Below are 19838 nucleotides of genomic sequence, written 5' to 3'. Positions count from 1 at the left end.
GCGCAGAGCTGTGTGCAATGCAGGAGGCGGACTCCTCCATGCTCCTTACCACTTCCAACAGGCTCTCGGGCACCCTTGCCATTGCACATATCATGTCGCAGTGCATGGCCATCACCCTTTGTGTGAACACTCCCCATCGAGGTCCTCATCTGACTCCTGTGCAGCAGAACTCGTGTGTGAACTCGCTCTCCGGGGAGATGGCTCCCGAGGTTCCCTTTCCTCTTGACCGTGCTGCAGCCCGCTAGGCCCCGGTTCATCACCCAGTGCAGACCCCTGCCCTAAGCTAATCTCTAAGGAGCACGTAGTGCCAGTATCTGAGCTGGTGCCTGTGGGTGAGAGAAGCAGTGACTCAGTGCTTGGCTCCTCCCCCTCTTCTCCCTCGTGACTAGGTTGGGGGAGGGGCTCAGGCACAGGCTGCTCATCTACTGGCTGATTATCTGAAAGCTTAAATGGCACAAGAGTTAAGTTAAGGTGAGGGCAGGGGGGCAGGAATGGAGCAAGGAAGGCAGACAGAATGAGGAGGTGGAAAGTGATAAGGCCTTCTGGTTTAACGGGAAAGTGGGATGAGAAGAGGGGATAAAGATACCCGTTGTTGCCCCCAGTGGGCTCGATGTCTCCAACGGCCATGGGGTCCACCACCTGCGGGCCAATGAGCCACAGCACTCGCTCCTCCAGGTCAGAAAGCTGGCACAGTTCAGCTTCCCCCTGCTCCAGTCTGCTGCTGATCCATCCTGTTGTGTGCCACCTTGGCCTGAAAAAGAAAGGAAGCTGTCTGAGTAAGAGTCCAGTGATGTAATTGGAAGAACATAAGAAATAGGAGCAGGAGTAGGCCATACGGCCCCTCGAGCCTGCTCCGCCATTTAATACCATCATGGCTGATCCCATCATGGACTCAGGTCCACTTCCCTTTGAGGATATAACGAGCATGGTGGATAGAGGCGGTGTGGTGTATTTAGATTTCCAAAAGGCATTCGATAAGGTGCCACACAAAAGGTTACTGCAGAAGATAAAGGTACGCGGAGTCAGAGGAAATGTATTAGCATGGATAGAGAATTGGCTGGCTAACAGAAAGCAGAGAGTCGGGATAAATGGGTCCTTTTCGGGTTGGAAATCGGTGGTTAGTGGTGTGCCACAGGGATCGGTGCTGGGACCACAACTGTTTACAATATACATAGATGACCTGGAAGAGGGGACAGAGTGTAGTGCAACAAAATTTGCAGATGACACTAAGATTAGTGGGAAAGCGGGTTGTGTAGAGGACTCAGAGAGGCTGCAAGGAGATTTGGATAGGTTAAGCGAATGGGCTAAGGTTTGGCAGATGGAATACAATGTCGGAAAATGTGAGGTCATCCACCTTGGGAAAAAAACAGTAAAAGGGAATATTATTTGAGTGGGGAGAAATTACAACATGCTGAAGTGCAGAGGGACCTGGGGGGCCTTGTGCATGAATCCCAAAAAGTTAGTTTGCAGGTGCAGCAAGTAATCAGGAAGGCAAATGGAATGTTGGCCTTCATTGCGAGAGGGATGGAGTACAAAAGCAGGGAGGTCCTGCTGCAACTGTACAGGATATTGGTGAGGCCGCACCTGGAGTACTGCGTGCAGTTTTGGTCACCTTACTTAAGGAAGGATATACTAGCTTTGGAAGGGGTACAGAGACAATTCACTAGGCTGATTCCGGAGATGAGGAGGTTACCTTATGATGATAGATTGAGTAGACTGGGTCTTTACTCGTTGGAGTTCAGAAGGATGAGGGGTAATCTTATAGAAACATTTAAAATCATGAAAGGGATAGACAAGATAGAGGCAGAGAGGTTGTTTCCACTGGTAGGGGAGACTAGAACTAGGGGGCACAGCCTCAAAATACGGAGGAGCCAATTTAAAACCGAGTTGAGAAGGAATTTCTTCTCCCAGAGGGTTGTGAATCTGTGGAATTCTCTGCCCAAGGAAGCAGTTGAGGCTAGCTCATTGAATGTGTTCAAGTCACAGATAGAGAGATTTTTAAGCAATAAGGAAATTAAGGGTTACGGGGAGAGGGCGGGTAAGTGGAGCTGAGTCCACAGCCAGATCAGCCATGATCTTATTGAATGGCGGAGCAGGCTCGAGGGGCTAGATGGCCTACTCCTGTTCCTAATTCTTATGTTCTTATGTTCCCTGCCCGCTGCCCATAACCCATTACCCCTTATCGGTTAAGAAACTGTCTTTCTCTGTCTTAAATATATTCAATGACCCAGCCTCCACAGCTCTCTGAGGCAGCGAATTCCACAGATTTACAACTCTCGGAGAGAAGAAATTCCTCCTCATCTCAGTATTAAATGGGCGACCCCTTATTCTAAGATTATGCCCTCTAGTTCTAGTCTCCCCTATCAGTGGAAACATCCTCTCTGCATCCATCTTGTCAAGCCCCCTCATAATCTTATACATTTCAATAAGATCACCTCTCATTCTTCTGAATTCCAATGAGTAGGGGCCCAACCTACTCAACCTTTCCTCATAAGTCAACCCCCTCATCTCCGGAATCAACCGAGTGAACCTTCTCTGAACTGCCTCCAAAGAAAGTATATCCTTTCTTAAATATGGAAACCAAAACTGCACGCAGTATTCCAGGTGTGACCTCACCAATACCCTGTATAACTGTGGCAAGACTTCTCTGCTTTTATATTCCAGCCCCTTTGCAATAAAGGCCAAGATACCATTGGCCTTCCTGATCACTTGCTGTACCTGCATACTATCCTTTTGTGTTTCATGCACAAGTACCCCCAGGTCCCACTGTACTGCAGCACTTTGCAATCTTTCTCCATTTAAATAATAACTTGCTCTTTGATTTTTTTTCTGCCAAAGTGCACAACCTCACATTTTCCAACTATACTCCATCTGCCAAATTTTTGCCCACTCACTTAGCCTGTCTATGTCCTTTTGCAGGTTTTTTGTGTCCTCCTCACACATTGCTTTTCCTCCCATCTTTGTATTGTCAGCAAACTTGGCTACGTTACATTCAGTCCTTTCTTCCAAGTCATTAATATAGTTTGTAAATAGTTGGAGTCCCAGCACTGATCCCTGCGGCACCCCACTGGTTACTGACTGCCAACCCAAGAATGAACCATTTATCCCGACTCTATTTTCTGTTAGCTAGCCAATCCTCTATCCATGCTAATATATTACCCCTAACTCCGTGAACTTTTATCTTGTGCACTCACCTTTTTATGTGTCATCTTGTCAAATGCCTTCTGGAAGTCCAAATACACCACATCCACTGGTTCCCCTTTATCCACCCTGCTCGTTACATCCTCAAAGACTTCCAGCAAATTTGTCAAACATGACTTCCCTTTCATAAATCCATGCTGACTCTGCCTGACTGAATTATGCTTTTCCAATTGTCCTGCTACTGTTTCTTTAATAATGGACTCCAACATTTTCACAACCACAGATGTTAGGCTAACTGGTCTATAGTTTCCTGCTTTTTGTCTGCTTCCTTTTTAAAATATGCCTGCAGTGGTTAAATAGCTGTGAATGTAGGCAAGGCGTGAAATGAGGCTGTGACTGTGAGTAGGCACAGATGGTTGGTGGTTAAATTCTGGGTTAAGTGCTGGTTTTCAGAGTGTGCACAGACAGAGGCTCAGAGGCTGGTATGTAAGAGTTGTGGAAACATGTACTCACTATGACCACCACTGTACTGCCTGACACCTCCGCAACTATGGTGTTGGTCTTCTCCCAGATGGATCCCAGATGCAGCTCAGTCAACTCCAGAAATGATGAGAATGACCAGCTGCTGCCTGAAACCACATCCCCTTTAAGAACTGGAATGAACAGCAGTCTCATTATCAGTGAATGAAAGTCAACTGAAATTGGATCAGCCCCGGTAATAGCGCCCTGCAGCGGCCCACTGAGGCCATTAGTGCCTCCGATACGGCCTCGCTGCATGTCTCAGGGAGAAGTGCACAATTTCCCATCATTTTGCAGCCCATCTCGCCGTGCACTAAATGGAAAATCATATAAAACGTACCGTTCCAAATGTGGCATCACCAAATTTCGCCCCCCTAATGTCAAACATGCTTTGAAATAGTCATCTGAATGACATGTCAAATATTTAGTTTGATTCCATGATTGGGAGCCCTTAGCCAGCAATGAGTATCATAGGGCGAGCAGGATGGAAAATCACAGGCTCATAGACCATATATTTCTCATCCACATGGTGCAAATGTTCCATTTATTGATATCAATATCAATACCATGTAGCACTAATGGGCTGACACCAGTAAATGGAACACTTTCTTGGAGAAATGACCAAAATCATTATGAACCAATAATTCACCATTGCATTCAGTTTGAATTTCAGTTTTCTGACACTGGGATCAATGTGTGTCTATTTTATTTTACTGTCTCAACGCTGTAAAATGAGGTGCCCATTTGCCATGAAATACTCAATATATATGGCAATGTCCCCAGTTTACCGCAACAACTCAGTACTATGATAAATGCATGTGCAATTGTCACCAATAAGAATATCATCAATGTTACACCAATTATCTAACATTATGATCTATCTGGCTCCATTTTACATCAAATAAGCCAACACTAATAAGTGAGTTTTGGATAACTAGACATTATGATCAATGTGTGTCCAATTTACACCAATAATCCAACACTATAATAAATGTGTGTCCATTTTTCACCAATTACCCAACACTGTCTGTAATCAATGTCTTTCTACACTATATATTACCACAGCTGAATAGAAGCATGCATCTCTTCCTAATAAGCAACAGCAAATTTTATTAAACAAAGACGATTTCATCCGCTGTGAAGACTGTTTTTTTTCCCTTGGCCAGCATCCAGTGTGAAGAATGTGTGAACTGCTTCACAGCTTTTCGACAAGATAATTTTGCCTACAGCATCTGTCAAATTAACCATTTGAGGGATGTAAGGCAATAGTCTTCACCGTTTTCAAACTATGCCTGTCTTTTCTTCGTCATATAAACAGCTCAGGCAGGCAGCATGCCATTGTTGCCAAACTTATTCTCGTGTAATGAAATTCAGAATTATTAAAAATAAATGTAACAGTTTATAAGGTCTTTTTGTTTCTGCCAGTCACTTCCAAAATCTTGGCTTGCTCAACAGTCAAATCATTTGCTGAGCTTTGCTCCTCCCAAGTTCACAGATAAACCCTTCACCAGTGCAATCGTGGATGTGACAGTTGTTTAACAGTTTAGAAATTTTCTGTGAAAGTCATTAAAGAAACAGAAAGAGAACTTGAAGTTGAAAGTTGTATTGCAGTATAATGGCTATACCAGATATGTTCCCCATTTCCAGGTACATTTACCTAATAGTACAGATCCTAATGTCAGAGCCAGTTCACACTGCTCAAAGGGAGCAGTTTAGTGATTCCTTTAAACCTTAAATTTATGAAGGTGACTGCCTTTTTCTGAATGAAATTAACAATTCTTTGGACCTTGGGCTCCAAGAACATTCTGGGTTCCCCCGCAACCCCCCCTACCCAATCCATTCAAATACAAATGCGTTGTAAAATGCATGAAGAAATCTGCCCAAAGAATGTTTATACACTATACTAATAATAACACAAATCATATCACAATATACTGCTGCATTATGGTGAGTTTCACCGGGGATCCCATATTTGGTTGGGGCCCCTAGCCTTTTTCCCATTTCTGGTTACACATGTCCATCACCAAGAGGCCAAGCTACAGGCTGCCAGACCTTCTGAAGGCAGTCACAGCGGAGGTGAGGGAGAGTATGTGTGGGGAAAGTGCCTGATCTTCCCTCACACAGCCCTGTTGCAGCATGGCTGGATCAGGTCAGCATGTGGGAACACAAATCCACATCGCGCCATTCGATGGTGAAGACACCTTGGACTCTGAAGTTTTAAACAAAATGGTGAAATATTTTGTCATATTAGGGAAGTTGTTGTCAACAAGCTAAGATCTGTGTAAGCCTGGAAGCTGGATAGCTTTGAGACATGGCACCCTTCCCCAAACAGTCAAAGATTTCAGTCAACACCAATAAATGACAACAGAAATTTGATGGATGAGATTCGGTCCCCTTCACCCCAACCGCCAGGAAACAGGTTGCCTCAAGTTCAGAGATACTCAACCAGCATGGAAGCTTTGCAAATCGGATGCATGCAGCAACTCAAAAATAGAATATTGCACACCTGCCATTTCCTTCCTGCTACTGACATATAAAGCTCACACAACAACATAGAGGCAAATTACTGGTAAGCCATCATTTTGGAAAACTGAAGACAAAATAGCAAAATGGTATGTAGTTGTGAAGTGCTATCTAGATCTCTCTCAAATCATTATCCGAAACTTTATATTGTGATCACTAATCCCTTGATGTTAGTCTGCACTTACTTATACGTATTGGGCCAGACAGGAATCTTATCCACACTGTAAAAACCCATCCCAATCTCCCCTTTCACTCTGCATCCTTGACCCTGGCACAGAGTGAGTGCACAACATACCCTCCTAGACTCTCCGTAACAAGTGCAGAGGATACTCTTTCCATTGGGGGCCTGAATTGCAAAATATTCCATTCTCCATTGATGAGTATAAATCTCCCCCTCATCTCTTCCAACCCCCCTAAAATAAGAGAATGGTATCAGTTTGGCCAAACGCTGTCATTGGGACTTGTGCTTCTCCTCTTCCCTTGAAGTGTTGTCTGAAAAGCTATAAACTTAGTTTTAAAAAGATTGGTGCATAAATAGTTCAAAATAGATGAGTTCCCAAAGAGTTAATCTACATTATTTATTTCATTTCCCCTCCCCCAGTATTCCTTATATTATTTAACATTTGAATAAACTTCCAACTGTCACTTGGAGGCTGTAATTGATGGGAATTACATCAATAGTTCAGCATTGTCGCCCTGGTCTTAGCTCTTATGGCTCTTCTCTGACAAACTTTCCCTTTCTGTTTGTTTTTTTTGCCTCATGCATCTCACTTCAATGAGCAACACGGTTGCTTACTCAAGCAGAATTGACAAACTTTTTTTAAAATTTGGCCGCTGGTTGATATGCCTCAGTTCCCCGAAGGGATTCAGTCCTTTGATGTAATGGAGTGGTTTCTCAGTTACAAAAGGCCAAACGAAACCCATTCATCAGATCAGAAAACCAGCCCTTTTGCTCATTGAAAGCTCTTTTGAAAGCCTGGTCAGCATGCAGGTGGAACGCTGGGAGCCTATTCACTTATCACTGTAAAGACAAGTTAGGTGTCTTGTTATTCCCAAATGAAATTAAAACAAGAGACATTAGAACTGTAGTTTCCGGCAGTAAAATAATTATATTTCAGTCGCACTTACATAACCTTATCCCACTCTAAACACCCAAACGCCTCCATTAAACAGTTCTCCAGTGTGGTTTAGTTTTTATTTATTTATATATTTCCCCTCTTTTAGCCATGCAATAATCCTTTCCATCCAGGGGGCAGGATAGCCTGGATGCAGGCTTCTCCATGGGTTTTCTCAACACAACCTTGTGATTAGCTGGGAGCACAGAGCACTGGTGTCTCCATTCACAATACCAAGATAACATAGAAACATAGAAACATAGAAAATAGGTGCAGGAGTAGGCCATTCGGCCCTTTGAGCCTGCACCACCATTCAACAAGATCTTGGTTGATCACCCACCCCAAGCACCTCCCCCCACGCCCCCTCCACACCCCCCGACCCCCTCCAGCCGCAAGGACCACATCCAACTCCCTCCCAAACACATCCAATGAACTGGTATCAACAACTCTCCGCGGCAGGGAACCCCACAGGCCAACAACTCCCCGAGTGAAGAAGTCTCCCCCAATCCCCAAACAGCCCACCCCCCATCCCAAGACCGTCCCCCCCCCCCCCCGCCCCGCCCCGTCAGAATCCTTCCCAAATGCCAAACACCCCCGGATGTCAAGCCCCCAGCCCTGGCCACCCCGGAGCCACGCCCCCGCGACGCCAACCACACCACATCCACCAACCGCCATCTGCGCAGTCAACCCGTCCACCCCACTCCGAACACTCCCCGCACCAAGGCACAGAGCTCCCAGGCCCGCCCCTCCAACACACTTCGCCCCCCCCCAGACCTCCGCTGCAATGTGGCCCCTCCTGTCCCCCGCCCTGGGTTTCTCCGCCCCCCACATCCACCACTCTCCCCTCCATTCCCCGCCCCCGTCTCCCCTCCACTTCCCTCTGCCTCCCCGCACAGGCTCCCATCTTGGGGGTGGCAACCTTCTGGCGCCGGGAATTTTAGCCCCCAGCGTGGAAGTCCTGCCCCCACCGCAGAATTGGCCTTACCCCCCCTCAATGGAAGCGGAGTGCAATTTCCCACAATCCACTTCCTTTGGGGGCAGTTACCGAGGCACAACTGGATGCTCCTGTGACAGTGGGAACTGGTGCTCTCCACTCTCTGTCCTGTGACAGTGGGAAATGGTGCTCTCCACTCTCTGTCCTGTGACAGTGGGAACTGGTGCTCTCCACTCTCCCGTCCTGTGACAGTGGGAACTGGTGCTCTCCACTCTCCCGTCCTGTGACAGTGGGAATTGGTGCTCTCCACTCTCTGTCCTGTGACAGTGGGAACTGGTGCTCTCCACTCTCCCGTCCTGTGACAGCTGGAACTGGTGCTCTCCACTCTCTGTCCTGTGACAGCTAGAACTGGTGCTCTCCACTCTCCCGTCCGTGACAGTGGGAACTGGTGCTCTCCACTCTCTTTCCTGTGACAGTGGGAACTGGTGCTCTCCACTCTCCCGTCCTGTGACAGCTGGAACTGGTGCTCTCCACTCTCCCGTCCTGTGACAGTGGGAACTGGTGCTCTCCACTCTCCCGTCCTGTGACAGTGGGAACTGGTGCTCTCCACTCTCTGTCCTGTGACAGCTGGAACTGGTGCTCTCCACTCTCCCGTCCTGTGACAGCTGGAACTGGTGCTCTCCACTCTCCTGTCCTGTGACAATTGGAACTGGTGCTCTCCACTGTACAACTGAAGTAAGACCTCCCTGCTCCTATATTCAAAACTCCTAGCTATGAAAGCCAACATACCATTTGCCTTCTTCACCGCCTGATGTACCTGCATGCCAACTTTCAACGACTGATGTACCATGACACCCAGGTCTCGTTGCACCTACTCTTTTCCTAATCTGCCGTCATTCAGATAATATTCTGCCTTCGTGTTTTTGCCCCCAAAATGGATAACCTCACACTTATCCACATTATACTGCATCTGCCATGCATTAGCCCACTCACCTAACCTATCCAAGTCAACCTGCAGCCTCTTAGCGTCCTCCTCATAGCTCACACCACCACCCAGTTTAGTTTCATCTGCAAACTTGGAGATATTACACTCAAGTCCTTCATCTAAATCATTAATGTATATTGTAAATAGCTGGGGTCCCAGCACTGAGCCCTGCGGCACTCTACTAGTCACTGCCTGTCATTCTGAAAAGGACCCATTTATCCCGACTCTCTGCTTCCTGTCTGCCAACCAGTTCTCTATCCACGTCAGTATATTACCCCCAATACCATGTGCTTTAATTTTGCACACCAATCTCTCATGTGGGACCTTGTCAAAAGCCTTTTGAAAGTCCAAATACACCACATCCACTGGTTCTCCCTTGTCCATTCTACTAGTTACATCCTCAAAAAATTCCAGAAGATTTGTCGAGCATGATTTCCCTTTTATAAATCCATGCTGACTTGGACCGATCCTGTCACTGCTTTCCAAATGCGCTGCTATTTCATCTTTAATCATCGATTCCAACATTTTCCCCACTACTGATGTCAGACTAACCGGTCTATAATTACCCGTTTTCTCTCCCTCATTTTTTAAAAAGTGGTGTTACATTAGCTACCCTCCAGTCCATAGGAACTGATCCAGAGTCGATAGACTGTTGGAAAATGATCACCAATGCATCCACTATTTCTAGGGCCACTTCCTTAAGTACTCTGGGATGCAGACTATCAGGCCCTGGGGATTTATCGGCCTTCAATCCCATCAATTTCCCGAACACAATTCCCCGCCTAATAAGGATATCCTTCAGTTCCTCCTTCTCACTAGAACCTCGGTCCCCTAGTACTTCCTGAAGGTTATTTGTGTCTTCCTTCGTGAAGACAGAACCAAAGTATTTGTTCAACTGGTCTGCCATTTTCTTATTTCCCATTATAAATTCACCTGAATCTGACTGCAAGGGACCTACGTTTGTCTTCACTAATCTTTTTCTCTTCACATATCTATAGAAGCTTTTGCAGTCAGTTTTTATATTCCCGGCAAGCTTCCTCTCATACTCTATTTTCCTCCTCCTAATTAAATCCTTTATCCTCCTCTGCTGAATTCTAAATTTTTCCCAATCCTCGGGTTTGCTGCTTTTTCTGGACAATTTATATGCCTCTTCCTTGGATTTAACACTATCCCTAATTTCCCTTGTTAGCCACGGTTGAGTCACCTTCCCCGTTTTATTTTTACTCCAGACAGGGATGTACAATTGCTGAAGTTCATCCATGTGATCTTTAAATGTTTGCCATTGCCTATCCACCATCAACCCTCTAAGTATCATTTGCCAGTCTATTCTATCCAATTCATGTCTCATACCATCGAAGTTACCTTTCCTTAAGTTCAGGACCCTAGTCTCTGAATTAACGGTGTCACTCTCCATCTTAATAAAGAATTCTATCATATTTTGGTCACTTTTCCCCAAGGGACCTCGCACAACAAGATTGTTAATTAGTCCTTTCTCATTACACATTACACAGTCTTGGATGGCCAGCCCTCCAGTTGGTTCCTCAACATATTGGTCCAGAAAACCATTCCTTATACACTCCAGGAAATCCTCTTCCATCGTATTGCTACCAGTTTGGTTAGCCCAATCTATATGTAAATACAGATGAGGACAAACACTCAACATCTTAGCCCCCCCACCCCCTTAACGTAAAACTGCAGCCTCTATCACACTATTTCAATGTCTCTTAAATGACTTGAAAACTTTTATATTTGCGACCCTATCCAGAAGTCCATTTCAGATGTTAATCCCATCCTGCTATCAGTTCTAAATTTGCCTTTCACCAATTTGCTTTGTTTTCATGGCCCGAACTTGGTCAAAGCCAAGGCCCGCCAAAGTGGCTCCCAAAGGACCGCCGAGAGACCGGGTGGTAGTTTGCCAGGTTGATTCCTCTAAAAGATATGCCACTACCGCCTGGCGGCAAAAAACGACTTACGCCGTGAATCTGGGCAGCAGCGGGCGGGAGCTCCTAATCTCAGCAGCAAATGCGATCCTCGCCAAAGTGCTGCTGAGGATTGAGTCGGGCCCAGGGGGTGGGGGGTTGGGGGGGGGAGCTGGGGAACAGCTAAAAATAACAACGGAAAACCTTCAGGGGACCCCATCTACATAAATCATTTAAAAAAAAACTAAATAAAAGAGGTTCACTAACCTTTTTTTTCAGGTCTTCTGACTTACCGTCGGGGTTAGACCTGCCTCCACGCAGCGGTCCTTCCCCCTGCTGCCGCTGACTCCCGCCCGCACCAATATGGCAGCTCGGCGGGCGGGAAGTCACTTATGCGACTTGGCTACCAGCAGCCATCAGTGGGCGGTTCCCAGCAGTATTCCCCTCCTGCAGACATAGAAACATAGAAACATAGAAAATAGGTGCAGGAGTAGGCCATTCGGCCCTTCGAGCCTGCACCGCCATTCAATGAGTTCATGGCTGAACATGCAACCTCAGTACTCCATTCCTGCTTTCTCACCATACCCCTTGATCCCCCTAGTAGTAAGGACTTCATCTAACTCCTTTTTGAATATATTTAGTGAATTGGCCTCAACAACTTTCTGTGGTAGAGAATTCCACAGGTTCACCACTCTCTGGGTGAAGAAGTTTCTCCTCATCTCGGTCCTAAATGGCTTACCCCTTATCCTTAGACTGTGACCCCTGGTTCTGGACTTCCCCAACATTGGGAACATTCTTCCTGCATCTAACCTGTCTAAACCCGTCAGAATTTTAAACGTTTCTATGAGGTCCCCTCTCATTCTTCTGAACTTCAGTGAATACAAGCCCAGTTGATCCAGTCTCTCCTCATATGTCAGTCCCACCATCCCGGGAATCAGTCTGGTGAACCTTCGCTGCACTCCCTCAATAGCAAGAATGTCCTTCCTCAGGTTAGGAGACCAAAACTGTAGGAGACCTAGAGGAATCTGTCACTGAGGGGAGACCGCCAAAAAACACTCTGCGGCAGTTGGCGGTAAGGCCACCATGTTAGGGCCCTTGAAGTTGTGATTTGAATTCACCTTTTTTGACCTAGTTAATATCATATAACTCTGCAAGATATACCCAAGAATCCTCATGAAAATGAGTGAAGCAATACACGAGTCTCTGGTTAATATTAGCAACTCCATAAATACTGCTGATAGAGTTAGATGAGGAAAGACGGGAGGAGGCTCGAGTGGAGCATAAACGCCGGCATGGCCTGGTTGGGCCGAATGGCCTGTTTCTGTGCCGTATATCCCGTGTGATCCGATGTAAAGACAGGAACTCTATCGCATGACTAGATTTTACAGAATGTTAGCCTGATGTTCAAAAAAGCAGTGCATTGTGACCCTGAAAATTATACCGCAGTTACAGTAACTCAGTGTTGCCCAATACATTAGCTACAATCCACATGTGGCTAATTGTGAATACAGATGAGACTAATTGCATTTGTGATTCGTGAATAAAAAATGAGTAACAGACACCGTCGTTGGCCATGTGATCTCATATTCACACGACATAAGAATGGAAGGTTCCATCCACAACTGCCTAAGGAATGACCTCATGATCAATGAAGTGAGTGAGTGAATGAAGCAGTGAAAATACTGGACAATGGGAGCAGAGAGTGCTGTATTCAGAGAGTAAGCAAATGATCTGTTCTCTCGCCACTTACTCTTCTACTCTGCAAACAATGAATAAACCCCAGAAAGATTATGTTGATTCTTTGTCCCCTTGCCCAACCTTTTTATTCCATCTGTTCAGTGGCTCCCCGAGATGGATTTGACTGCATTTGGTAACTCACTGCATGGGGAACCTGGTTGTTAATACCCCGTGATCTTCAGTTTGCTTATTAGCCCTTCTATAATTTCTCTTTGTTTCCAGGACTCGGAATTAAATCAATATTCACAATCAGTTTTTGCCTTGGTAAAACCATCTATTAATTGGTTATTTAAAACGTTTTCAAGGCTTCTAAATACTTGTAGGCTGCCAAAGCAAATATTTCACTGACCGCCAACAAATGGAAAGGACCATCAGAGAACACAAGGACTAAAAGGGTGCAGGAACTGCAGTAGTGTTGGCCTGTCTAAATTAATGTGACAGTGCCATATGGTTCTACTTGTCTCAGTGGTGATAAAGTCCAAGAAAATCCGAAGAAAATGCATTACTTCTTCAGATAAGATATTTGACCTGAAACTGATTAACTGTATACTTAACATTTCCTGTAGAGGAACTGGAGAGGATACACCAAAATGTGTAATTAAGAGAATCAATCAGTAGGCATAAAGGTTTTATGACTGCAGGAACAGTTCCCATTGATCTGTGAGTGCAATCTATTGCTCCTTATGGTCTAAACAATTGAAGATTAATGCTCAAATTTTCAATATTGCTTGGTACTAAATTCATTGTAAGTAAAATTCCATCAATTACATAAAGTGAATGTCCATTTGATATTTTTTCACGATATACTAGCTCATGGATTACCTGGGAATCTTGAGAATGGTTGTCAGCATCATAGGCAGTCCCTCGGAATCGAGGAAGACTTGCTTCCACTCCTAAAATGAGTTCTATGGTGGCTGAACAGTCCAATACGAGAACCACAGTCCCTGTCACAGGTGGGACAGACAGTGGTTGAGGGAAGGGGAGGGTGGGACTGGTTTGCCGCACGCTCCTTCCGCTGCCTGCGCTTGATTTCTGCATGCTCTCGGCGATGAGGCTCGAGGTGCTCAGCGCCCTCCCGGATGCTTTTCCTCCACTTAGGGCGGTCCTGGGCCAGGAACTCCCAGGTGTCAGTGAGGATGTTGCACTTTATCAGGAAGGGTGTCCTTGTAGCATTTCCGCTGCCCACCTTTGGCTCGTTTGCCGTGAAGGAATTCCGAGTAGAGCACTTGCTTTGGGAGTCTCGTGTTGGGCATGTGAACTATGTGGCCTGCCCAGTGAAGCTGGTCGAGTGTGGTAGAGGTATGTTTAAACTAGACTGTCTCTTTAAGCTGAGCTTCTTTTGTTAGGGAGCTGGGCTAAATAGCACATCCTGAGGTCGATTAGTAGCTAATGGCTGTTGCTGAAGGCAGCATCTGTAAATTGGCAACTGCTTATAAATCCCTGGCGGCCGATTTTCACTTGGGGAAATCATCGTTAATGGGACGGAAAGTCTAAAAATTAGGTTCTTAGCTATTTCCCCTTTAACCCTGATGATCAACTCACTGTACCTTTGACAGGAGCCTATTGCTGGGCAGCCCGAGTGGTTACTTGAGCAAGTAGTTGGTCTCTTTCCCACACATCAAGGTCCCAGTGGTGTAGTTTGGACCCAGATTGCAATTGTAAGCCACACCTGGGTGTAGCTTGCAACGTGAACATTCTGCTCATGTTTACTGGCCATCAGGAAACACTCAGAATTATTTTCAAAATGGATTTTTTTTGTGTTGTGTTTATTCTTTCTCTAGTTGTCTATCCTTCTATCCTGCATATGGTCACTGCTCCCCGAGATAGATCTGAGTGAGTTTGGGAACTCACTACAGGGGTCCTGTCAGCCCGTTGAACTGTTATTGTAATGTGACATATTTAAAGAATTAATAAATCACATTACTGAGTCAAGATAAAACTATCCCAGGTACTCAAAGATACAAACTTCACAAATCTAATATTTGTAGTACTGTTTACTGAGCACTTTATAAATAAGATGCAACTAAGTTTCTCCTGCCCTCATCAAACTTTTTATTGCCATTTATTTACAACATACAATTTTTTGGCTCTATTTTCATTGTGGCTTTGCGACGTTTTTTTTGAAGATGCAAGTAGCTTATGTCATAGAATCATAATATCTTTCTGTGCAGATCGAGATCATTCAGCCCATTATGCCTGTGCGGTGTACAGACTTGTGATATGTAAGATGTGCCTTGCAATGTTAAGGGCTTGAAAAATTAATTCTATTGTTCCCCTCCTTGCTTTTCAAAACATGTCTTGTTTTTTCTCAGTTATTTACATGACTATAAAAGTTCCCTCTTCTCCCACTTTACTCAGCCCTGCAGTGAATCGCAGTTCCTTTTGAAGTTGTCATTGGTGCAGCATTGCCGAGAGAATTTTTCCATTGTCAAGTTTTCAATGAACAGCATCTGAACAAATTATCACTTGACTGACTGACTTCAGCTTGGCTCAGAGGATAATGGTTGATGGGTGTTTTTGTGACTGGAAGGCTGTGTCCAGTGGGGTTCCTCAGGGCTCAGTGCTGGGTCCCTTGCTTTTGTGGTATATATCAATGACTTGGACTTGAATGTTGGGGGCATGATTAAGAAGTTTGCAGATGATACTAAAATAGACTGTGTGGTTTATAATGAAGAAGAAAGCTGCGGACTGCAGAAAGGTACCGATGTACTGGTCAGGTGGACAGAACAGTGGCAAATAGAATTCAATCCGGAGAAGTGTGAGGTAATGCATTTGGGGAGGTCTATAGTATTAAGCAGTCCCATCTATTGAGGATGACCTGTTTCCACACCAAAAAGGGATGAGTTCACAGGTGGTTGAATGAGGGACCTGTGCATGGATTCTTCTAACATGGTGTGGCCGTTGCACATAGCTAGGTATTGATCCAGTGGCAAGGGTTAACCAAGACTCTGCTGCACGGACCTGGTGCGCACACATACTCTTATTATCCATAGATCGCAGTGTGGGTTGGCCCATGCTGCCCCTGGGCCCTCGCCTCTCCTGGGCCCTCGCCTCTCCTGGGCCCTCGCCTCTCCTGGGCCCTCGCCTCTCCTGGGCCCCGATCACGACGCTCCTGGGCCCGATCTCTCACTGCTCCTCCACCCCAATCAAAAATGGAGCAGTCAGAAACAGGAGAAATTAGTCTCCTCTTATCTTGGAGACATCAAATATCGACACTGTTATTTGAAATATCAAAATATTAAACTCCAGCCTAGTTGAAGGGTTATTAACATCAGCAGAAACAAACACCAACTAACAGAATGAACACGATTCAGTAGGATGTGAATAACAGCAGCAATAACAGCAGAATCCAAACCCTGCAGACACTTGTGAACTCGCTGGTGTGCCAGCAGGTTGGATTCCCTTGGGAAGGTCTAGCAAGGCAAGGGAATACACATTGGGCTAGAACCTCCACTTTTTGTGCATGCTTTACCGCTGAAATAACAGCCATATAGTGCCCATTTGGCACAAAATGGAAACTGATGGGCTTTTTTAGGAGACTTATCGGCAAACGTTATTTACCCAATGGGCTTAACGCCGAGAAAAAATATCACCGCCCGCCCACTTTTTTGGGGCAGAATCAGCAGAATGGGTGAAATCAACGCCCATAATATCGCCCAGCGTTACTTTCCGCACGGAATTAACGCCGAGATTCAATATTAACATCCGCCCGTTGTTTTTTGTTGTAAAGAGCATATTTACCCAAACTAGCGGCCATGGAGATCATCCATCGTCAATTTCACCACCTCACACACATATCGCCCACAATATCGCTCACTCAAAAAACCGCCCACAAAAAGTAGAATTAACCCGAACGACAGCTGGCATTTGTTAAATCCCACTCTTACGTGAGGAGCTCATATCAGAAAGATTTGCCTGAAAGAATGCTGATGTGAGTGACAATGCTGACACACTGCTGTGTGTGTACAGCTCAGACATCAATGGTGCCCATCACCTTGGTGCCAGTTAAAGTTTACGTTGATTAATGTTAAGTTGTTTTTAACCCTTTCATGTAATGAATCACCAGTGTGTAATGGTCCAGCTATCTGAGACAATGCGCAACAAGGTTATGTTCAATAACAAAAGTTTAATACCAACATTGGCCTGAAATCATAAGTATCACAGCCAATAACACCCAATCCCCGCCCACACCCCACTTTTTCCACCATTGACATCAATCACATGTTCAACATGTCCAGCAACACAGAATACAAAGGCAAAGCAGGAGCGTGGTCCCCTCCCCCATACATTGCAACAAATTACATACATCCAGATGGAGATATAACACAGCCATCACCTGCGGACATGCACCTCACTTTCCTTCCTCCCTCCCCTTCTCCCCACCTCTACCCCTTCCCCTCCTCGCTCCACGGCGCCTGGCCGAGGAGCTCCTCAGGCGGTGCCCCATTGAGGGGGATGAAGGCAGAGGCGGTGGTTGGACGGGTACGGGTTCAGGGGGGTGCCGAGGGGGCAACATTCTCTGATGCAGAAGCAGGATCTTGGTCCTTGCTCTCATCTGTCGTTCGCAGTGGTGGTGCGGAACCTAGGGGTGGAGTGCCGCGCTCGGGGACCACTGGGAGGCCTGTGGCAGCAGTGATCCTGGCTATCGCATCCAGGGCCTCCGCCATGCGCGGAATGTATTCGGCCATGGTGGCCAGCTGTCGGGATATGCCCCCCAGTGCTTCGATGAGCTGATCACCAATGTCTACAGTCCTCCTGGACAACTGTACCATCTCTCCGCTGTCACGTCGCGCTCGTGGAACAGACCTGCCGCGTCCACGGGGCCTCCGCGGGGTCGGTGCCGTCTTGGGGACAAATGGGGTGCCCTGTGGAGAGGTGCTTGGTGCCGGCATCTCCAGAGTGGAGGGGGGAATGACCGGAGAACCACTAGATGGCCTTGGGGTGGACTGGCTTCGGGAGCGTGGCGATGCAGGTTCCTCGAAGTCCGCGCTCTCATCCGTGGAGAACAGACCCAGCGGATTGACGGGCGAGAAGCGGAGCTCCTCAGCACCAGATGTAGTAGGATTGTCGGCCGACTCCTGCCCCGTGCCCCACCTTCTGGCCTCTGTGGTCTTGCCTGGGGCCGCGCTGCTGGCTGAGCTGCAAGACACAAATGAGGTTATTAGAGGAGAAGGGGGTGCTAGGGTCACAAGGTGAGTCCAGCGCTACACACAGCACATGCACGACAAAAGCACCACCGCTCTCAAAATCATCGCAGACATCACATTTCATGACCATCAACACATTGTGCATTGCAATGATTTTCATTAGGCCAGCATTATTTCTATGACACTTTTAGAAATCATCTATCATATATGATTGTTTGGATATGAGCTGGTGTGACATCTATTGACTTTACATCACACAATGGTGTAAACTTTACTCACGTGGCATCACTTCAGGGTCTGCAGATGTGTCTGTGACTGTCCGGGGAGCTTCCCCACGAGTGTGAGCACCCGCTCCTCCATCTCAGTGATGTCGCTGGGGACCAGTGGCCCCCCCCCCCACCCGTTCACCTCTGCACGGACCTCATCGTCGATAGCTTCTTCTGTAAAAGGTGACAGGACGACATGGCATGAGATCATTGTGTGATATCATTGCTAGGTACTGTCACAGAGACTGATACAACACATAACCCACAGATATAATCGTGATTATTATGATTATTATCATTCTTTACCTAAAGACTTACACCGTGACTGCAGGCTTTGAGTAAAACATTCCCGGTAAAAGTGGAAGACCTCACATCTAATGATAGTCACTCATGACTCTTACAAATCAAATTATATAAATACATAAGTACATGTAAATCAATGTAATACTTACTCTTGCGGATCCCACAAGGTCGTTCCATCATTTGCAGCATTGGTTGCCCTCACACATCTCGTTGGTTGCCGACGAGACCACATCTGCTATCTCGGTCCAGATCCTCTGGTAAGCCTTTGGAGTGGGCTTCCCACGCCCTCCCTGTGTCAAATCACCCCAGCGTAACTCGACCTCCTGCAGGAGGGAGGCATTTGCCTTGTCCGAGAACCTCCTGGCTCTATTGTGGCCTCCAATGTGCTCCTCTCCCATCTCACTGCTCTCTCCAGCGTCAGTCTCCACAGTGTGCTGTGATGCCTCCTCCACTCGCTCCATTATAGGCCAAATTCAGTCAAATATGTGGCTGGTAACAGCTAATTTTTGTTTGCCTACTTGCTGTGAAGCTCTAAAGTCTCCGTCCTTCCTCCCAAAGCAGCCACACCCAGACACGCCTTCAGTCCCTCTCCGCTCCCTCTCTCTCTCTGTCTCCTCTTCTGTGCTTGTCATGGTGACCTTTGACCTCCTGAATCACGGAAATCGAGCATTGCCATGCCGTTGCTAAGGATGGCTACACTTTACGGCAGAAGGTCAAAAAAATTTAATGCAACCGCCCATTTTATCTCGCTCGCGGTATCGCCCATTTTCAAAAATGTAAACTAGTGTTTTGAGAATGGGCGAGAAGCCGGCGATCTGAAAACCCTTTTTTACCGCCCACGTCGGAAATAACGTGCATTTTTGGGCGATAAGCACAAAAGTGGAGGTTCTAGCCCATTAAATGGTATGATACTGAAATGTGTAGAGGAATAGAGCGACCTTGGAGTGCAGGTCCACCGATCCCTGAAGGTAGCAGGCCAGGTGGATAAGGTGGTTAAGAAGGCATACGGAATACTTGCCTTTATTAGTCGAGACATGGAATACAAGAGCAGGGAGGTTATGGTTGAACTGTATAAAACACTGGTTAGGTCACAGCTGGAATACTGTGTGCAGTTCTGGCCACCACATTATAGGAAAGATGTGATTCCACTGGAAAGGGTGCAGGGGTGATTTACAAGAATGTTGCCTGGATTAGAGAATTTTGGCTATGAGGAAAGATTGGAAATGCTGGGTCTGCTTTCTTTGGAACA

General features: G+C 46.3%; 1 long non-coding RNA gene across 2 annotated transcripts in view; it reads right to left on the bottom strand.

Annotated features, from left to right (window-relative positions):
- Nucleotides 1-703: 703 nt before the first annotated feature.
- The window catches only part of LOC139277677 (uncharacterized), an 88418-nt gene continuing 69283 nt past the window's right edge, over nucleotides 704-19838 (bottom strand). For both annotated transcript variants that reach the window (XR_011596126.1, XR_011596127.1), the window contains exon 3: nucleotides 704-751. This is a non-coding gene — a long non-coding RNA (uncharacterized lncRNA). The remainder of the gene's footprint in view (nucleotides 752-19838) is intronic.

The sequence above is a fragment of the Pristiophorus japonicus genome, chromosome 12, assembly GCF_044704955.1.
Source record: "Pristiophorus japonicus isolate sPriJap1 chromosome 12, sPriJap1.hap1, whole genome shotgun sequence".
Taxonomy (NCBI): Eukaryota; Metazoa; Chordata; class Chondrichthyes; family Pristiophoridae; genus Pristiophorus; species Pristiophorus japonicus.
The sequence above is the reverse complement of the archived record's forward strand: the minus strand, read 5'-3'. Positions and strand labels throughout refer to the sequence as shown.